The sequence below is a fragment of the Anopheles nili genome, chromosome 3, assembly GCF_943737925.1.
Source record: "Anopheles nili chromosome 3, idAnoNiliSN_F5_01, whole genome shotgun sequence".
NCBI lineage: Eukaryota > Metazoa > Arthropoda > Insecta > Diptera > Culicidae > Anopheles > Anopheles nili.
Genome location: NC_071292.1, coordinates 42389247 through 42412172, shown reverse-complemented (window position 1 = coordinate 42412172; position 22926 = coordinate 42389247).

Below are 22926 nucleotides of genomic sequence, written 5' to 3'. Positions count from 1 at the left end.
TAATGATTTATCCTTCAATTTTTTTTATCCCTAATTTTGTATGAATTTTGTGGTTGCTATTACATACATTAGATCATATTACAAATGAATAGCATCACGAATCTCTCAGCCTACTCAGCCTACTACCGCTTCAAACATTTCGAAAAAAATCTATTCTCCCCTCCAAAAAACAAACAATTTGTCATACAATTTAAAAGCGAATAAAGTTCTGCTCAAAAATTGTCACCCCTCCATGAACACTCAGTTAATTTGAGCAAAACGTGAGCACAACTCCACCCGTTAAACTGATTTATTCGACCGGGTTGGTAACAGCATACAATATATTCATTTATTCCGGACGATCGCCGTGAAAATCGAACCAAACTCATCCGCAGCGCTTTTACCAAAAAACCCGAACCGTTTGCCAATGAATTTGATTGCAAACATTTGCCTTGCGAAAACGGATCGAATCGAAATCGATTTCTCCAAAGGGTTTTTGCTAAAACAGAGAGAAAGTGAATATCCTGCCTCACCGTTTTTCCGTTGCTGGGAAAGTTAGCAGCAGAAGAAACAAAAATCCAAGAGAGACATGAAAACACAATTCGAAGAACATCGGTTTCGTACGCTTACATATGTAAATGTGCAGGTTTAAATATCTTCCGGCGGTGGCCAGAAGCAGAAAGCGGCAGCAGCTGCGAGAAAGGCAGCCTCCGGCCACCGTACGTGCTCGGTTGCGAAGGAATCCCAGCCGGAGAGTTTATGAATATTTCATAAATCGCATGGCGTGGCGCAGCAGCTTAGCCCGTAGTTTTACTCCCGGAGGTGACGCAGTGCCGGGGATGATGCGAAGCGTGAAATGGCTTCCGGCGCAAATGGCGCTTTCCCCTTTTTTTGCGAATCCGAATCCGATCGATGGGGAGATGTTTTTAATCAAATCACTTTAAGATGGACCCGACACAATGGGGATCGTGGGGAAAAACGCCCCCGTGGGTGGTTTGCCCGATAAACGCTAGCAAATAGCGATCGAGCTTTAATCGTGCCCAGTCCGGTTGATTGCTGGCGGTAATATTTATCGAAAATATGAGCAAATTCTTCTCTCCGGCAGGTATTGAAAGACTTCGTGCATTATCGGAAAGCGGTGGGTAAACAAATGCCAATAGGCGCATTTAATTAATTTTTCTTCACTCGGCCGAAGAATGTTTCAACTTGCTTTATTCCACGCACCGCAGCGGTGTGCATATGAGCAATATCGACGTTACTCATATCACCGCGGTAAAGCATAGAATGCAAAGGAAAACTAATTAAAAAATGCCAGCTAGTTTTTTTTTGTTTGTTCTCACTTTGCCGCAGTTATTGCGAAGGATTCTCTTTCACCAGCGAGGATCTGTCTAGCGAGTTTGCTCGACGAACGATCAACTAACTTCAATCCAACAATTTATAATTATCAACCCGTATGTGTGAATAAAAATAAATAGCATCGTATAACTTTAAATCATTAAAAAGTTCCTTACTTATATAAGTAAATTTCAAACATTGCCAAAACATCGTATAAACGATCAAGCTGCTGCAAATTAAACCGGAATTAAAATCTCAAAGCGCATAAATATTCAATACCATATGACATATCTGACTGACAAATAATAAAGGGATTTGCTGGAAGAAAAACCCGCTTAAAACTAACTCACTTCAAGATGTGGCTCGCGTCACCAAACGAAAGTGAATCTGCTCGTGCCTGGCGGGACGAGCGAAACCCTTTCAGCGCAATCATCACTTCGAACCGACCCCAATCGGCCGATCGAGTGTGTCGAGCTGGTCGAGCTCGGAATCGATATTTGATGCATTAAATTTAAATTATTCATACCATGTGCACACGGCGCTCGTAGCCCCAAAGCGCGCACTTTTTCATCGCGCCCTTCGACCAAGCGCCACCGTTCGTGCACGATGGTACGAGATAACCCCGTGGAAGCCTCAACGCAGAATAATCAACAAACGGCATCGTACCGAACCGGCCAACGGAAAGCTGGATGCCGTAAAAAAAAGGATTTCTCTAGCTCGAACCGTGACCAATCTGTTTCGATGCCTTGTTTTTGGGGTGTAAAAGTTGGTCAGTTTCTTGTCGCTCGTTTCCGAACGAAGCCATTCAGCGTTCTGCCGCGACATTGTTTGTCGAATGTTACGTTCCGATGCGATCGAAACCACCACCGGCAATTTGTTCGAATTCCGATAACCTAGCCCACATCATCCTAGACCACCAAAACCGACCAACCAAAGGCCACGTTGCAGCGGTCACCTGAAGGGGCACCACGTTTTCTGGCCACAAATCGATCTTTTCGCGCGAATCTTTTTACGCGAGCATGCGAAATCGAAAACGACCGGTTTTATTGCCTGCCAAAGCCCCGTAAAACAAACCCCCGGGAACGGATTTTTGGTACTCGCGTGCAAATTCGGAGGTCATCGTCCCGCACCGGGACGAAACACGAGCACTTCCATCCGGTGCAGCTTTGTGCTGAACTTTTATTTACATTTATTTCCATAATTGAGGAGAGATAAAACAATAAAACTCGGCCTCGGCCTACCACCCGCGGGGGGGGGGCCAAACAAACATCCGGTGACATCCGGTGGCGATATTGAGCGGTCCCGTAAAAGCGTACCGCCGGGAGGCCGAGAAGAAGAAGAAGAAGAAGAAAAAAAACGTAACTCAAATTATCGAATCCCATTTTCGTGGCACGGCTCGAGGTTGCACGGTTTAGTTTCGAAGAGCCCGGAACTGCCGATATGTGCCCGAAGCCCGTTCCGAACCGGTTGCAATAAACGTTCGAATGTAGTCGAACCATAATCGGAAATATTTGGTTTTACCGCCACTAATAACTGAATAAACAACAGCTCCCGTGCATTTGCAGACGTGGGGGCAGAGAGCAAACAACTCCTATTTAATTGTCTAGCAACGTGGCCGCAACCGTCCGGAACGCGTTCGAAAAGTGTTCCCCGGTGGTGCTTGCGGCAGCGGCACCGTACACTGTTTTATGATATTGAAAAGCGATCGCAAGCTATCACCCACCGTTAGTGGGAAATATTTCTGTGTGTGTGTGTGTTGGTGTGTGTATTTTTTAATCTGCTTTTCCATCGTGCTACGAGCGAAGCTGAGAGCACTACCGTTTTGAGGATTTGTGGAACAGAAAGGCTAATGCTTGATAGGATTATATCAGCACGAGCTAAAGTGCCGTCGTGGCTATTGTGCGAAAATTAGTTTCATTCATCAGCCTACATTTTGCAGCTTTCGAACAAAGTTAATAAACGATCATTTGATGTACTTTGTACCACGTTATCGTATCATGAACAAGCATCATCAAAATCCTGCTACTAATCACAAACTAGTTTTTCCACGAAAATCCTGTCAAATGCCTCCGATAGTTAGCGTTTAGTTGTTTTTTAATCCTTGTGATTTGCTACATATATTTCATTGAATTTAATATTTCAATTATGAATTTGAAAATAGAATAAAAAACCATATTTAAACGCATGTAAAATATTTTTAAATGATGAATTAGATGAGCATTTTGAGCTATTGTTCATCAATTATTCATCATTCTGAGAACTTCCATTATTGCAAAAACGAAAAGTTTGACAATTTTTAGTTCATTACAAGTACATAAAACATTTTCTTATAATAAGACCGAACGAAAACTCTTCCTTATAATACGCATGTGGTTGAAAAATGTGATCTTTCTCTAGTGTTTTGTTGCCATCAGCATGTTATGATCTTGCATTGGTGGGTTTACTGACTCATGTGATAATTTTCAACAACTTAAAGTAAGTGCAGTTTGTTGAGATAGGAATATTTTAACTAATCGTATCGTTGATAACGAAATGATATGCAACATTTCTTTCCAGCCATCCACCTTCGAGAAAATGCTCCAAACACTTCCTGGTTTGCTAACTGCTATTTTGCACAACAGAATGAGCTACCGTGCTACATGTAAAATTCTCGTCAAAAATTCTCAAACATTTCTCGCGTTATTATTTTACCTTGTTGTAGGTTGCGCGTGCCAACTCGTTGTGTAAGTGTTCAATCACGCGTTCAATACTCTGCTTCAATTATCTTCCGACACACATTTTCAGCTCATCGTCGCGCTCACATTGCACGGGACAATTTTCACCACTGGCGGACCAAAAACAAAACATCCTCAACGCAGAGCATTCGGTTCCGTTTAGCTTTCCCCTTTTTTCTTCCACCAAGCGCTCACGCTACCACCGTTAAGTGTATCACTTCTAGAAAAACAAACAACAAGCAAAATTAAGCAAACATCCCCACAGCCCGTTTTGCAGCGTGCGCCACCGAATGTCGCTCGGTCGTTGTTTTCCGTTGCTTTTCCGAATTTTCCACGTTTTTCCGATTTACGAGCACCAAGCACCCCGAAAAACTCAGCTCCCGGACGCTTCCCGGATTGCGCATTGCATATGCCGGATAACTTTGCCGCGGAGGATCGAACTGCAGCCATCCATCGGGCAAACAAACGACGCTGTTCGATCAAACATCCCGTCCAATGGGCCGAGACCACTGAGGCGCGGATGTGATGCGCTTTGTTTGTTTTTGTTTTACTTTGAATCACACCCACCCACCCACGCACGCAGGCACACATACACACTAACGCGCGCACTGATTCCATGCCATTTCGCCCTGTTCCTGCAGGGTTGTAATTAATTTTCCCTCTGCTCTGGCCGCCCGAAACCTCTGGTTCCCGGCACAGGAAAACTTTCAGCATGCAAACACCCACACACACACACGCACACCCGGCACGGAAAAACACACCCACACACACACACAGGCCGAGACGGTGGAAGAAGAACTAACCGGGAAACTCTTCCGAGTTCGTTCCGGGGCACTTCCCACCCACCCAATCGGGCGGCTGTTCCGGAAACAATTATGATTGGCGGTTCGTTGCTTCCTTCCGGTGTCCAGTTCTTGCTCGCGCGCCCATTTCGCTTTGAGATGTCACGCTTCCGGGCTTTGAGTTGAGCGTGGTGCATCGTGGCACCGTCCGGCACATGCACGTATTGCCATTCGATTTGTTTGTGTGTGTGGGTGTGCGTCTGTTTTTTTTTTTTCAAATTAATTTGCACATTTCCATTCATCTTCTTCGCGCTTCACAGAGGGAGGAAACTTTTACTCTTGCCCTCGGTATACGAGGTGGTTTTTTCCGCTCCCACGAGTCGTATGGATTGCTGACGCTGAACCGACGGTGGAGGGTGCATTTAAAAACGGAAAAATGGAAAGTCCGCGTAATGGAAACGCAAAACAAAACGAAAAAACAAAGTGCAAAAAAAGAAAGAAGAACGAAACATTAAATAAATAATAGTAAGCGCAAACAAAATGGACAACATAACGCAAAAAAAAAAACGAAACAAAAAAAAGCTCGCCCCCCTTTAGCGAACAGCGGCAAAAAGCATCGAAACGTTAAAATCCCATCGACAAAAGGACGCATGCATGGCAGGCGGCTAACGGCAGCAACAAATCACGGCGTCATCAGGGTAAACTACACCCACCCAGCAAACGACTCCCGAACGCGAGCTGTTTATGCGCGCACGATGCAACGGTGATGGGTGGCGCCCGATGAGGATGCACTTTTTGCTGCGTTGGAAAGTTTGCAGCGTTAAATCCACCACACACCGTGGCGGCTGGAGAGAGAGAGAGAGAACGCCGGCGCGAAAGAGAGAGAAGAATCGAGCAAGCGAAAGCATCCCCGCGCGGATGCAAATGATGATGGTTTCCAAAATGCAACTGCACAAAAAAAAGGTTCGACGAAAAAGCACCCCAATCACACACACACTTCCACACACACACACGGAGGCGTTTTTGTTGCAAACGCTGCAGCACCGGAAAATTGAGTGCAAAATGGTGAAGGTGCCGAGGTGTTTGACTAACCGCGCGTAATGTCACGAGTGCTGTGCAGCTGTGAGATGCACCGAAAAACCGTCCGAATGGTCACGATCACGAGTCACAGAAGGACGCGTTAACCGTCCCGACCCGCCAAGAAGCACATTCCCGGCGATGGCGCGAGTTTCGAAACGACTGAAGTAATCCGGCGAACGATAGCTATTTACCAACAGCCAGCGTGCGGTCGCTCGGATCGTCTCGATGCCAACGTACCGACGTAGACAGATAGTGGGTGCATGGTTTCGATCGTGGAACAGCTTCGGAGAAACCGAACAACGATGCCGCCACCGATTCGGGGGACCTTTTTTGGGTCACATTCTTCGCCACGTTCGTAGTGTCGGCTTCGCACGGTCGTCGGAATCCTTGTCTGCTCGGGCAGGGGAAACATCGGGGCATTTTGGAAAGGAAAAGGAAAAACTGGCCAACGGCGGGAAAAGCGTCGTGGTTGACGATGCGAGTATTCGCCACCGGCTCGGATGGCTTGTTGGGGAAGAATCTATCGCAGCATCCGTGGCGCAGGCGTACGAGAACGAGGGCGAGTTTCGGCGTCCTTTTCGTACCGAGGTGAACTGCGGTTCATTTAGCGGGAATGATCCGTTCACGGTTGGAACTCAGCCCCACGCTGGCTGGGGAAGGTTCATCCACGAGAGTCACGCTCGTCCTGGATTAGTGAACAAGCTCGGGATGTGGGTACGGATGTTCTAAAGCCGTTGCTAAAGCAGGATGTTCTGCGTCGTCTCTTCATTGTCCGTTATAAGGGGGATTTTTCCAGCAGCTCAAAACCGAAGCAAAACTTGTCTGCGAGTGTCCGAATGAAATGCATGGAACCAAACCAATGGGATGGAGGCTGCTTTTAACGTTACAAGAAAAGTAAAAAAAAGGATTTCAATGTCAGCAAATTTGAATTTTTAAAAACAAATAATTATACTCTTTATTGGTTTCTATTTTCGATCATCGTTCTTTATGTAACAAAAATACAGATATGACAATTAAGTGATAACGAATGAAAAAAAAATATTTTTTTTGAGAGCTTTGACATTCTTTTAGTAAATTTTTGCATTAACTGCTATGTCGTCATTTGAAATATAAAAAAAAAATATTTCTTCGACAGACATGATAATAAAATTAAATTAATTTTATTTCAGAAGCTTTGACACCGTAATTTTTTTCAATATATTTTTGTTATGCCGCAATACGAAATAAATATTTTCTTTGAGGGTTTTTGGTTTATTTTAATCGCAGCTATAACATTTTTTTCAATTTCATTTTTACTTTATTTTAGTTGACAATTAATCACTGTGTTTGGATTTTTTCTTTGTACTTTTCCCAACTACCCTCCTACCACTCTGATGACTCGTGTCACAAAACAACGACACCAAAGAGCGCAACTTTACAGCGAGTGGGCTGATTCAACAAACATTCAACAGAAAATTAGACCCCAACAATTGCAACGCACAGAATATGCCCTTCACCTTTCCAAGTGCGCGTAACTAAGTGCTTCGCAATCGAATAAGTTTGCGGTGATCAAATCTGCGCGTCTTCATTCGACCGACTCCGTGAAATAAAACTCAAACACAATACTTTCTGCTACGCGTCTAAAATGCGCTCGATTCAATTTGAGAAAACCGCCACTCCCCCGCCTGGGTTCCGGTGACTATCGGGAGCTTCGGGGCGAAGTTTAAAGAGAGAATAAAAACGGGATCGAAAGAGTTTTCCCGTTCCGATTGTCCGAACCGATCGAAATGATGCTTGGTTGCCGAAGAGACATGAAGTAAGTAACGGAAAGAGAAGAGAGCAAAGGAAAAAAAACCAGCACAACAATGCCAAAAGGAAAAGGCTATGAAAACGCCTGAACTAAGCACCGCTTTGCGAAGTATCCAAGATGCAAGCGGGTGCTATTTTTTTTTTTGTAGTTCTGCTCCAGTCCCTATCTTTCCTGAGAACGGGGAAACACTTTACGTACTTTATGTTGAAAATTCAATTTTTCACGTGTTTCGTTTTGCTCTTGCAAAAAAAAAAATAAGAGAGAGGTAAGCTCCACCGAAGGCACCTTTCCGGCGAAGGTGCAGTGTGTGTGGTAAGTAAGCAAACCAAAAAATCTCTAACCGGCGCTTTCTATTTGCCCGAGACAATCCAGCATTAGGCGAGCTGACAGTGCAACGGTGAAGAAGTAATTTTCTGTCGTTTTTAGAGTTACAGCTTAGCTCCCCGGTTGAAGCAAAATTAATCTGTACACCGAACAGCTTTACTGATTTATGCAGCAATTCTGCAATCGGGTGGCATTCTTGCAGGCATTTTCAAGCATTTTGAACTACTTTAGGTATTTAACTAGGACCTCAGGCAGCTCTCATGAAAGAGATGGTAAATTTTGTAATTACAAGCTACGGATACCGATTTCAAACACCTTACTTGTAAACGAAGACGATTAGCACTGTTTTAACAAGTCTGAGAGATTGAACAACTGCTCATCATGGTGGGTATATTATTTATTTGCTTATATTATATTAACTTACCTCCATCCAACGGGCAATAATAAATCGTCTAAACGTGTATAAATGATTTCCTATGCTTTCAAATTGACATCTGTCAATATAAACTTTACCTTTTCACGTTAAAATTATGCTTTATATGCTATTATCAATTTTCAGCATTGTTTTAAAATTATGTCATTTGAATAATACATATTTGAATTGAATTAAATTTGAATTGACAACATAAAACGCATAAAAAACTTGTTGTAAAAGTTTTGGGTCATTTAAAATTTTCAAATTTGAATTTCACATGTAATAGCAGAGAGGCTTGCCGATTACTAACAGATTATTTAACCGTCCAGCTCATATGCTACTTTAAAGCGATATCAATAGCTACCTATGAATCTATACAATTTATAAAAAAAAACCTATTTTTCTTGCATTTTCCTTGCATACCGTTTCCCACCCATACTCCGTTGATGTAATGCGCTTAGGACCAATATCTCTATTCCAGCTGACAATGTTTTGCTGCTGCCGATTCGTAAACATATTTAGTGCAGTATCGGTTTCCACTGCGTGTTCTACACATCAATACCTCGTGGGTATCAAACCCAAGACTTTCCACCGGCTCAACCCTTTCGTGCCTCGTGTAAAAAAGCGCTATTTGCGCGGTTTCAAACGCCGAACAGTTTCAAAGTCCATCAAAACCATCTCCCGCCCGTGGAACGCAACGTTGTTTGAGTGTTTCCGCGAAAAATTGCACCATCGATTTCCGTTGCGCGTTGCCGTTACGCATGATACGCACGTATCGCATCGCGCGGATATCACGGCGGTGCGAAGGAAAATGCCCATAATCTTCGAACGTGTTCGAAAACGGCCTCGTCCGGAATGCGCACCATACGCACGACCGGCACGTTCCGATTGCGAAATGTTGAAAGAACACTTTTTCACGCTGCTCCGAAGTAGCGTAGGAGTGGGTGGCATGGTGTGGTGTCCCCCACTTCCGGTTTGAAAGCAAACAGAAACCGCAAGCTCGTTACGGGGCGCCTTTTTTGCACTGCGACACTGGCGAACTTTCGTATCGGTGGCGTTAATCAGCGCCTAAGAACAGCGCCTCCGATTCAATTGGTCAATTATCAACAGGCACGTAATTCGAGATAGCGCCAGACAAGCGATGCGGCGTCTCCGTTACAACACGGAATCAAATCAAAGCCAAAAATGTGTTTATACAACAACGAAAGAAAAAAAAACCAAACAAAAGGAAATAACGCCCCACCCCGAGTCGGCATCCCCTCCCCCAGCTGGCCATTTGTGCGTGGGTTAAAATTAATACTCTTCATTTTGCACTTCATTTAAGAACTTTTCCCACCGACGACATTGCCGACCGGAGAAAAACGGTTCACACCTCACACCGCAGTCCAAGGAAGCTGCCCCGCTGGGTAACAACAGCCCAAGGAGCCAAGAAAGAGAGAGAGAGAGAAAAATGGTTGGCTTCGAGTTCGGTTCACTTCAAAAGAAGCACTTAACATAAAACTCGGCTGAAGTAACCCAATTTTTGCAAACCTCTCTCGCCACAATCCCACCCTCAAGGGGGAGAAGGATAAAGAATATGGGCTGGGAAGGTCTCCCGCGGAACCCTACATCCCCCCCCCCCCTCCCCACTCTTCCTGGAACGCAAAATGAGGCAGGCTTAATTAGATTGTTCTTCATCATCATAATCATCAGGAGCAGCGTCGGGAGTCGCCCGACCGCCAACCGTGCCGACCGGGTATCATCGCTATCATCATCATCTTGTGTGCCATCATTAGGATGGTTGGGTGGCTTGGGTGGGGAGGTGAAAGCATGAAGGCAGCCCAAGAATTGCCAACCAAGCGAAGCCGCCAGTGGCGCCCCCCCGAGAAACTCTTTTTCTTCCACCGTTTTTCGCCACCCAAAGCTGCATATCCTGAGGCACTTTGGCCCTCCCGGGGTTGGGGGGGGGTGGTTGGGCCAAAAAACGAGGGGGCCGAGGTGGGGGTGCTCCTGGAGCCAACTTTCCGAAACGGGGCTTGTTTGGACAAAAGACGCAAAAACTTTCAGCTTCCTCATCCTGCGCCCGATATGCGACCGGAAGCTTCGTGGGGGGGGGGGGGGGCGATGTGGGCACGCGGAAGGAGAGCCCCCGTGGGCAGGATTTTGATATTTTTGGACAAGTTTGATTTGATAGGTCCGGTTGATGCCGGATGGCGATAGTGGATGGGAAGTGAAACAACAAGTTTGGCATAAAGGGACTCGAACGAAGGGTGGCAAAGTCCATTGGCGAAAGGGGGGTGTTTGTAAAAAAAAAAAATGGAGCCCAAACTTTGTGCGGCAACAAAGAGCTTAAGTAGCGTCACAATATTACACGAGCGGTGTGAAAAGATGCCACTGCTGGGGGTTGTCCCTGTTCGTGTAACCGTTTTGGTAGAGCTCTACTTTTTTTTCATTACGCATCGAGCACATTGCAATCACGTTATCGATGTACGAGTGAGAAAAAGGTTCAAACCCATTTCTAAGCATGTGCAAAACACGATAACTAAAGACAATATTTGTTTGCTGATTGAATGTCGCTTTGGGAGACTAGTGCCTCCTAAATAGCCGAAGCGTTAGAGTGCGGCACAAACACACGATAGTATCGGGTTCGAATCTCGTCTGAGCCTATAATCACTCGTACGCAGGACTGACTATTCAGCTACGTGAAAATTCCAAGCCGTGATAGCCTTCGCTTAGCTTAGGTCAAGGCAGGCCTTGACCGTACCGCGGTTATCAAGCTAATTAAGAAGAAGAAGAAGAAGAAGAAGAAGATTGATAGCTAGAATCAAAATTCACTACATCTGTGGATTTATAAGTTCCAACATTGTTGCTCTTTGCCGGGGGTCCTCACTAAAAAGCAACTTGTTTCCTTATGAGACCAATTTAAAATAACTTTTTTTTACGGATTTTAAACATGGTAGAATACTCTAAAACCTATTAGGCTATCTAATTTGATAGCGGTGTTTTATAACTTCATTTTCTAAATTATTAAAAATAGGGAGTTAGGTTCATGGTTCATCTGCTTGCACTTATCTAAAAAAATTACATAAAAGTTGTGCTCGAAGATTTACTACTTTGGAGCACAAATTCAATGCAGTATTGATTCACTGTCCACAACCTCCAAATTATCATCGGAGTTCTCCGAAAAAACAGTCCCACCAAAACAAAAGGCTCCTGCTGCTGGGAGTGCCGGAGTTTTCCATCATCATCTCTCATCACCAAAGCGCCTTGCGAACGGAGCCCACCAAGTGGATATAAATCGTTCGACATTAATTTGCCCGCGCTCTAGAAACTCTCCCGATTGGTTTTAAACACCCTAATCGGCCACGGAAACAAAAGAGCACCGCCGACAGCGTGGAAAGTCTTGTGCGAAGACACTCGCGGAACCCGACACACCGTTATATCGCACTAATTAACAAACCTGAAATGCATACCGGCGGCGCTGGCTGTATCGTGTTCCGGTCCCACCACCATTCATAGGCCGTTTTTATATCCTTCTTCCGAGCGAGAACTGGCGAGCGACACGAGCGATTCAATTACAAAACCCAATCTCAAAACCCAAGGCGATCCTGACGCCTGAAACGGTAACGCCACGGCGCGGTAACACGATACAAGCGCGAGTCGGGGATGTCCCTGAAACAAGCACCGCGAAAGCGTAGAAAGTTATTCCCGCGAAAAGTGATAGGATTTCACTTACACTCGCCCTCTCTCCCCGGGGGTGCAGGTCGCACCGTCGACGAGTGAAATTGAGTCAAGTCATCGTAAGGGTTGAGTTGACAGACTGTCAAGAAGCGCACGGTGGGCGTCATCATCAAGGGCTTCGTTCGCGAACACCACCCAATACATGCGAGAGCGCACGTTGCTGTGATGTGATACAGGCGATGATAAAGGATATCAATTGGTCCTTCCTGTTCCTGTCTCGATTTTGTGCGCGCTTTTCCTCCCGAAAAGGGCGCGAGAGGTTTGAGCACGCGTGCATTATTACAAGCCTTTTTCTCGGTGTCGCTCGCACGCGAAACGTAAACCGACGGTTAGAGTAGGCATCGACGAGCGTACGGTGATGCGAAGGAAGCTCGACTAGCTGCTAATGAGCTGTCATTTTCCATCTGCGACGCCCGACCATAAGCCCAGACCAGACGAATTTTGAGCACTTCGTTTCGCTGTACAGTCAATCCCGGGGACGCCTTTTCGCGCGACGTGTGATTGAAACTGCAATAATAGGGGTGATGAACGTTATTAATATGATCGAGATTGGCTTTCGTGTTAACACACTTGCCAAACGATAACATCCTGATTTTGTGAAGGTAAAGCATCGTGGTTTTGAGTCGATTTAAGCCACGGAATGCAGGATAAATCACACGCTGCTGTGAAATTAGAATAGTTGTATATATAAGATGCTCACGATGGTTGGTAGAATAAAAACTAATAAACTTGAAGCATTGCCTACATTCCATTGGCTATTACGTGATGAATGTGTGGAAATATTATTATGAGCTAACACTCTTTTATAGAAATATACCTTAATATTTACTTTACATCACGAATATACTCTCGTTAGTTTGATATAAAATTAGTAAAAATATTTCTAAACATATTTTTATAACCGTCTGAATATGTAGTCAAAACATTACAGAAAATTTGTTAAAAAGCTTTTTTAATACATCCACGCTTTTCACAGGTACTTTAAGTGCGTGAATGTTTCCTAGAACCCAAATATACATATATAACCCCGAAAAGCTTGCGATCCCGTATCCTTTTTTCTCGTGTAACACACCTTCTCATCGGCATCAATGTCACAGCCATGAAATAATGCTTCGTTCACCCCGGATACGAAGCCACCTACGAAGGCGCGAAGACTGTCGATAAAAAAAATCCCATCCTAATCCAGCCTTCATGCCTCGAAGCGGCAATTTTCGCAAACAGTTTTCCTCCATTTTCGGCCTAATATCTTCGACGATAGCCCTCTTCGCTAGGCCGGGCCTTTCCGTGATGAACCGCTAACCCAGTAACGGGAATCCAAACACGACCGAAAGGTGACTATATTACCACGGCACCACGGCACCACGGCACCACGTCCCGAGAAGCTATAACATCAGTCCCGACGGTCGACCGGAGGGCCGCGAGGACTCAGCGAATTTTCTCCACGGATCGGTTCGCCGTTCTGCCGAGCATCAAACGGTTTCACCCAGCACCCAGAGTCGCTGGCATTGACGTTATTGCTGCTACACCGGTGATAAAGCCCGTGATCGTGATTATTTTGTCGCCGTTGATGTCAGGGGCGTACATCATTTTATGATTTATGCTTTGTCATCTAGAGCACATTTACGCCATGTATTGCCATCGTACCGTCGGCTGCGTGCGATCGTCCATAATGCCAACGGCAACCATGTAACGGTCTCGCATCACTCCACTCTACAGGAGGAAGAGTGGGACTATAAAGCGGAAGGAACACTTCTTTCATCCTGCTACACATGAAAAAAAAAACGCACACACACCCTACCGGTTTGGAAAACGAAAATTCCGGTGGCACATTTTTCCCCACCACGAGTGCTGCCAGCTTCCGCGACCGGTCGGGGGGGCCATTTTGGGAAGCTGCAACGATGCGGCACGAAAGACGGGAGCATATGTTTACGTGGGTCTCATGATTGATGGTTTGTGTCAGTTTGAATGTCACGATACGTCACCTTGAGTATGATCGCTCGGGTGGCAGCAACCGCCCGGGCGAGAATGGATTATGCGGCATTACGCTGCACTTACGGGAAAAGCAAGCCGGTGGAACCGCTCGCGGTAACCATGGCAATCAAACCATGGCGAGGCGGCGAACCATCGGACCATCTGACAGGTACAATTGTGTGCGCGGAATCAAATAGACTGCGTGCGAGGAAATAGGGGAAAATACAAAACAGCATGAAAAGCGAAATTTAAGCATGCATTTAAGAAGATGAAAAATATATCGTTCATGACAAACGATCGAAGCACGAACGCGCGCTATTGAGCGGGAGCGACTGTTTGTGTTGGCTTATGTTCGTATGTGTGTGTGTATTTTTCAAATCATCAAAGGAGCAGATTTTCTTCTATTACATGTATAATGCGTTTAACACAATTAATATCAACAAAGGTATCGATTTATCTTTTACGTAAATATGATGAGCGATAATATTTTCGCGCGAAAACCATGATAGATTTATGAAAAGATTGTTTTTTTTCATCATTTTCAAAACTGTTTTCCTTCCGGATGGTAGATAATCGTTGGAAACATAAACATATGTCCAATCTATTAGTCGTCATTATAACGCACGCCACCTGCTGGAACTGTAATTGATTTTTTTTCTTCTATTCACAGCATTATTGGATTAACATTCAAATCCGCATTTTCCCTGTGGGGAAATCTGACCAGAGGTAGAGTGCTGATAATATGTGTGTAATCATTGCCGGACAGGTGGCTGGATGAGCAGCCAGACGCGTGTCAACTTTCACACCCTGCTTTACATTATTACATCCCGCCACGCGCCTCATTTGTACCGCAATGTGTTTCATCGTTCTCGAGTGCTACGGTAGATAAATTTGATAAAATTGACAATCAAACGGGCCGAAGGTAATCGCAGAGCATATTTCACTGTAACTGATGAGCGTGGGCGAGGGTGAACTGAACAATGGTGCATCAATTTGATCAGGCCATAAGCCATAAACAATGATTAAAATCAAGGTTATGATTAGCCTAACTCTCGTTTAAATCAATAAAATAATCAAATATTCCAAGACTATCCTTAGCTTGCTTTATTGAGATTCATATTAAAAAGTTCACAAAAGCTGAAAAGTTTAAAATCAAATTTTAAATGTTAAGTTTAGCAAAGGTTTGTAAATAAAATCATAAGTACTGTTGCGTGAACTGGTATTTATTTTACGTTTTGCTGCATGACGAACCGCTTGATGATTTTATGCAGATTTCCCATTCTTCAGTCTATAAAATGTGCGCACTCATTTTATTTATATAAACCAATTCAATTACTTTACTTTCTGTGACATTGTGCTTAATATTTTCAATCTATTTCTTACTCTTGGTGATTTGAAGTAAGATAATGCTTAAGTATGCTCTTCTCTATTGTGTTGAAATTATATTTGATTTTAAACGATAGTAAATTATGCACTTGAATTCTCTCTTATATTCTGTACATATTGCAGTATGTATTTTAAAACATTCAAGTTTTTGTTTCTTCTTCCCAAATGATTTATGTATTGTATGTATAACTGCCCTCAGTTCGTCATGCATTTAGTTTTAATAAATTTTCTTTCCATTGACCCGTTAGAAGCTTCTCGCACAGTTTCTCGTTGGAGAGCTAATAACGCCAAAAAAAAAAGTCTGTCAACCAGTGGAAACGTTTCCTTCGTCCAATAAACAAAAATACTCCCAACGCTCTGGTGAGATAAAATGAACATTAAATTGTGACACTCTTATACCGGTTATTACGCTACACTAGCGCAGTATTTGTCACCGTGAGTGATAATCCAAGAAAAGTGGTGCTGCTGACGAGCGAACACTGCTAAGCCTAATTTATGATATCCTTCCCGGGTGGTGTGGAGGTGTGTGGTACCAGGCTTTCCCCAGGACGTGCACCGAATTGCTAAAATGTATCCCACCCGATACGGATCAACCGGTGATGCCTACCGTTACGATTAATCTCAAGCGACGTGTCCCTTGCGCAACAGCCCCGAACCGGTAGGTGAAAAAAGGTGATGAATTTATCACATAATTTTACACAAAATATTGTGCCGCTGGCGCTTTGCTGCTGCTGATGATGATGATGATGAAGATGAGAATCTGCGACTGCAGCATAAGAATTTCGCCTCCCCCACGCCACCCGGACAGATACTAATCGCGAACGTGTACCAAACCGGACGTCTTCTACCAGGGAAGTGATCAAAGTGCCGCTGCTTTCCACCCTATTTTCTCTAGCGACCCTGACAGCCAACGTGTCGGTGCTAACGAGCGAGCAGCACCGACCGAAAGGGACTAAATGAGGGAGGAGAGATTTTTCATTTGTTCCCGACCCCGACCGATAAATGTCGAGCTGGAACATTTCCTTAATTCCGACACGTTAGCCGTTCGCCGTTCGCCATTCGGGACCCAACATGCGGACTAGTGACAGTCACTTCATGTCGCAAATAATTGCACTTCAGTCTGCGGGCGCTCACTCGCACTCGCACAGACACATCCACGCACACGTACGTCCAGCTGCTGACCCAGCCGGTCGTCGATGACTGCGGTTCGAAGCATCCCTGGCCCCCTCCGAAACGTGTTCGGACTCTGGACGAAGGCGCCCGACATCAGGCAGCTGCAGCAGCATGATGCACTCCACGTGTTATCTCTTCTTTATTGCATCGATGCACTTACGACAGGGCGAACATTCGTTCGGGCGCTCGTATCGCTCGCCGGTTGCACAATAAACGCTGCGAAAGGACGAAGAAAGTTCTGGCAGCAACATTACGGTTTATGTATCGACGGCCGGGGAGTACGTGTTCTGATAGTTTACTCCTGTCAGGGCGCTTAAAAACGTTAAAGTATGCGCACCGTACCCGGGCAAGCTGCGATAAAACTTGGATCATCTCGAAACATTCGGAACACCGCTCTTATCGGGCGTGGGTGCCCGGGACAGCATGTAACGTTATTTGTGGTTGTGCCGCTGTGGCACGGAAGCTGCACAAAGTCGGCTGCATTATTTATGCATGCTCAGCCGGCAGCGTCCGATCGGAGTACCGGATTGAGTTGCCTGTCCTTGGAACAGGACGGTTTAAACTGCATAATGTGTAGCGCGATTCCGGGCGGTTGATGAAATCAAACGTCAATGGCGGTTAAAATGGCCGGCTCGATTACAACGCGCTGATGGTGCGCGTTCAAGCGTTTTCGCTCGTCGGCACCGTCGTCGGTTGCTGGTGCAAAGTTTTTCAATATCCTAACGACGTCCCCGGGTCCCAAGATTTGTAGCTCGTCCCTGGTGGAACCACCTTGCTAATCCCAAGCTCAAACTTCCCGATGTTCCGATCCCTGTTGACCCCTATCAAAATTCAATCACACAAAATCGATCCACCGAGCGGACGATGTTGGTGCTGAATCTCGAATAAAACGCTTTAATATCCATCCACTCTCGTTCCCACGAGAAAACACCGATTGGGACGTTCCACCCTCTTAAACTGGTGGGACATTCCCGGTGAGTCAGCTTCTTGACCTGCCCGGCATTCCTCGCAACCATGTCCGGGCATCCGAACCCACACCCAAAGCCCGGGCAGAAGATGCTTGTGTAAAATCGATACTCGACCGATGTATAAATAATGATGTTTTACCACTCACCTGAACCAGAATAACAATCACACCCGGTGGAAACCCGGTCACGGTGGCTTGGGCGTGGAGATCGGACAACAAAGTCTACAATCCTCGTTTTCATGCGGCTGCAGCCGGCTTGGGGCACGAGATTCATGCACTCTGTCCGGGCAAGACAAAACCCCCCCCCCAAAACCGGGTGGAATCTGGTTCAAGCCGACCCGCGGATGGCCCGGACCGAGGAGAATTCGCGATGGAACTATTTCGAATGGACAAATTGCGAATGCGATTCCCATATATTTTTTGTTTTGTTTTGGTGTGTTGCTGTTGTTCGCTTTGCTTCTTCCGCTTTGCGCGTTTCGCTCGGGCGGTATGTTTTGCATTTTCGATACCAAGCATCCCGAGAATGCAGCCCCCGACTCGGTGGTGGGTTTTGTGTGCTTATTTTCTCGCTACTCGCCCTACTCGACAGAATTTATTACGCTCTGCATTTGTTGCTAAGTGAAGTGGCGTTGGGGACGCAGGCGAAGAGAGGTCTTGGGCACGTGAAACAGCATTTCAAGTTTTGCCAATTTTCTGCACGCCTCTCGCACACCGCCTGTTGTCTGAAGGCGCTGTGATGGTGTATTCTTGTGGGTGGAAAAATATCAATTTCGATGCTTCATTTGCTTATTCATCTAAGCAAAAGCAAAGCAGACCCATTGGGCGTTACATTTGTCACCATTCATTCTTTTAGTTGTTGCGTAACGCAGCGGTATTACCATTTTACTATCGGATATATAGATTCATACTAATCGTAGCAGCGATAGTAGAGAGAAAAGTCTATAACAAAAACGACCTGCAATCATAGTGTGTTGAAAGCAGTTAGATAGATCTAACGTTTTGAAAGTAAAAAGACTAATTTTTACTAATTTAAAAGACTAATTTTTAAGATTTTTTGTAAACAAACATAGCGTATGTCAAAGTCGCTATAAACAAAACGAATGTCGACGAATATCGACAAACAGTAGTACATGGATTGGAAAAAAGAGGAAAATGGAAAGTAAAACAAAGCTAATTGTTTAATTTATGTGCGTTGCCAAGTCCAGCGAGTCTCAAACAAACCACATTTTGAAACTTTTTCTACAACATAAGTCGAACAGAAATCATATAGCAAGGATATTTCAAAATTATACAGAGCTAAGTATATAAATTAAAGTATTTTAAAGTATTCCAAGTATGAAAGTATTTTATTTTAAGCACGCTTTACGTATAGAGGTAGGAAAATATTTTTGTCATTTTTCTACCAATTTTCCCCAACTAAAACCTATATTTAATTTTATTATATGAAACGAAAAAGCCAGTAAATCATACCAAATCGCGTATTTTGAAAAAGTTTTCAAAATATAACAATCAACTTTTTCAATAGTTATAGCCTCAAACATGGTTGTTTTTTTCTTTTGTTTGTTACTTGTAACTATTTAACAAAAAGATAAAGTTTACTAAAATAATTCTTCTGACAACGCCGCAACCCTGACAGCGATGAAGAAGATCAATTAAATTGGAAATTGAAACATTGTTGCTGAAGGTGAAAATCCTAAGAAATGAAGCAGTTATTCCGCTGCGTCTCGCATGCCGGGTGTCTTTAAATTGGGTGTAATTGAATTGAAAACTCCCAAAGAATGGCTGAAAGCGCCCGTTAAACCACCATGAAATTTATTTGGTGTTGATCCCAGCGCCGCGCAACCCCACGCAAACTAATCTAAACTTATAAATCACAACCACTCCAAACTCCAACAATACCTCGTCGGCCCGCCTCCCACACGTCGCAACCGCAACCCTCGGGGAGGGGGTGGTCCCCTTCCCCCCCGCCCCCCCACCAACGCATTGAGTGGGGTTTGATGACTACTTTGACTACCTGCAAATTGATTTCCACACGCACCACCAAGAAATGGTTGCTGTTGCTGCGGGATGGAAAGTAAATATTTTGACAGAGGCAAATTTCGCCCTCCTTGAGCGATGGCGACAATGTTTCCCGCCGGTATCCTCACCGTATCGGACCAGCTGCCAGGCACGGCAACCGCAAAAGACCGCTGCTCGGAGCACGCTCCAGCAAGACAAACTTTAAAAAAGGCTGAATCCACAGGCCCGAGGCCGGATGCGTACCTGCGCTCGGTGGGCGATTTTGATGATGATTTTATCTTTTATCGATAAAACGGATCCCGACGAAAATGGGCGACGAAATGGAAAAGTTTTCCCTCCCATCGATTCGCCTATCGTTCGGTGCCACCGCCAAAACCGGTTGGGAAAACTGAGTAGGCTAAGTTTAACCTCTGGTGGGTTGCGATGCCAACCGCGTTCACTCTCGAGCTTTTGGGAGCATAATTCAAAGGGCGCTTCGATTGAGCCGGCCCAACAAACAAACAAAAAAAAGATGACGCTCTGGCGTGGATTTTGGCTCAAAGTTTGGCGAAAAGAAAAGAATGATCTTTTCTTTTTTCTTTTCTTTTTTTTTTGCTGCTGCTGCTGCTGCTACTCGAACACCATCAAATCTGGAAGTACTTTGTCACAGGGCCCTCGCTTCGCTCCCACTTGGTGCTTGTGGTGGATGAAATCTTTCACGTTTGCTAAATTAAAAAGTTTTCATGTTCCCGCCGACGATGGCTCCGATTGGGTGGGTTGGGGAGAACGGTAACGATGGGTGCCCCTCGATCGGCACTATTCCACGGTGCCATTCTTTATGCATTAGAGCAATAATCGCTTTTGTGAGTTTAATAAACATTCCCCAGAAAGCTTTCCCGGTGCATCCCACGGTTAACCCCGGTGTGAACCACATTATAAAGGTTCATTTACACGTGCGTTCGCTTCTTTTTTTGCATAAATTGACTTCAATTTTGTGCACCCGTTGTCGGGAAAAATCCCCCACCCCCGAAAACCATCCGGTGCAGTGGTAATGCAGTGTTTCATTGTTGTTAAAGCTATCGATCGCTGTTGCGGTGGTTGTAGTCGATGGTGCGATGTATTTTTTTTTCGTGTTTTTTTTGCTGTTGTTTCGCCATCTTGCCCAAGCCCCAACCCGAGCGGCCACTGCGCCCTATCAATAATAAATACTTCACACATTCCTTTTGTTCCCGACCACAATAAATTTCAATCAATTCACTGGCGGAACCCAACACCCGACAAGTGGTGATGGTGGAGCACATTACCACCACGCACGCAGGTCTGTAAAGCGTGCTGAGGTCGCAGGTGTATTGATTTCATCCCGAGTGGTGCCCCAATTCCGGGCTGGCCACTTGACTAAACCGCGGAACCAACCGACCCGTGGGGTGGTGCACGTTTGTGCAAACGAACCGGGCCCGTTATGAGCTTTTGAATAATTAAAATAGCAGTTATTGAATGGGTGTAACATTTGGCAGGCCATTATGGGCATCGGTGCCCGTAATGGTGCTCAGTTCCATTTTCCACGCAGTTTCGCAAAATACAAAAGGGCGCACACAAACGTGGGCCGTGAAAATATGGAAAATAAATTCGAAATCGAATTGCAGCAACGTCAAGCTTCTACTCTGCTTGACGAGGGCTTCGTGGTGTGCTTCTTCCTTCTTAGTTGCCTTAAAAGCTGTGGCTTACCGCGACCCATATGGCGGACCTAATCGACCTCCCCCACCGGTCCCGGTCAGCTAATCTGATGAACCGGACACTTTCAGATTTATGTAAAAACAAAGCACTCCTCAAGCTCAACCCGAGAGAAGCAACCCGGCCATAGCCAACGCAAAAGGCCATAAATCTGCGCCTGCAATCCACCAAAAAACCCCTTCCACGGGTTGCGAAACTTGCGCCATCAATTTGTCATGAAAAGTGATATTTTAATCTTATCGCCTCGGCCAGCCACCGATGGGTTGTGCGGGCAGGTCGTTAGATTTGCGGCACTCTGTCAGTTTACCGGCCGCTTACTCATTCAGCAGATGACAAACTTTTCCAGCCACACCATTTACATACACCGAGTGTCGGTGCCAGGAACCAAATGCGTAAGCACTCCAGGACTCTCGCCTCACCAGTTTGCTGCACTCGGCAGGCGCGTTCGCCGGTGTCGCATTAAACGATACAACTTGCACACATAAATTAATAACTTACGTCAGTGTTGGCTTTGGGCAGGCAGGCCACCACTCAGCTAGCAGTTCTCGTGTGCAATACGGTGGCTCTTCGTACGAAAGTGGCCGGGAAATGGTGTCCTCAGCGTCGTCGGCGTCGCCGTCGTTGGTGACCCGGTCGCCGAAAGGACTTCCCGTCTTGACCACAAACATGGGGTCATCCGGTCTGGCATCGGGCCACACAGCTTTAGGCGGCCGTGATTCTAAGCTCACCGAAGTCGGCTGGTTCGCTTCGAGTTCGGGAGTGATAATTAAAACTGAAACACTGCCGCAGCTCACGTGTGGGCTCGGTGCCGACCACATGTGCTCCAAACCCAGGCACACGTACACGACCACGCCAGACGGCTTCGCTCCTTCGTAAGTGCCTTAATCGGATAATGCATCAGAAAGCAGTAAATGTTGATCGTTTCGGCTGACGGTGGGTGGAAAGTGGTTCGGGACCACTTTTAGCTACTCGGGAGTGATAAAACAACTGTGCTGTTAAATTTAAGAGTTTACAAACGGTCGGTGAGAACGGGGTCAGTACGGGTGGCACCGGCAACACCCAGCACAGGACCTCGGGCAACATCCGACGCAAATCGCAAAATAATGGCATCGATCGAGCGGCTTTTGGGAAGCGAAAAATAAACAATCCCATTGTTTCGCTGGTCAGCGTCTCCCAGGGAAGGGGGGGCGGTGGGTGATAGAACCGGGTTGTTATTATTGCAACCAAATCGGTAATTAACGAGCTTGCAAGGGGCGAGTGTGAGACAAATCGAAAGCACACACACACACACAAAGAAAAACGCAGATTAACGTTTGATGTCTCTAACTAGCAGCGTAACGTAAACGATCCCCCGAATAGTCAACTCTCTGACATTGTTAAAGTGGAAAGTAAAATTCTGTGGCACATTGTTTTTGTTAGTGGTTAACATTATCCTTTTCAGTTACTCCTTTTTTGTGTAATTATTTTTAAGCTTTATGTATGAAGTGGAAAATCAAAAGATGGAGCAATGACGTTTGGAGTATAAACGTCCTGAGAAATAAAATAAAATGGTTGGAATGGGC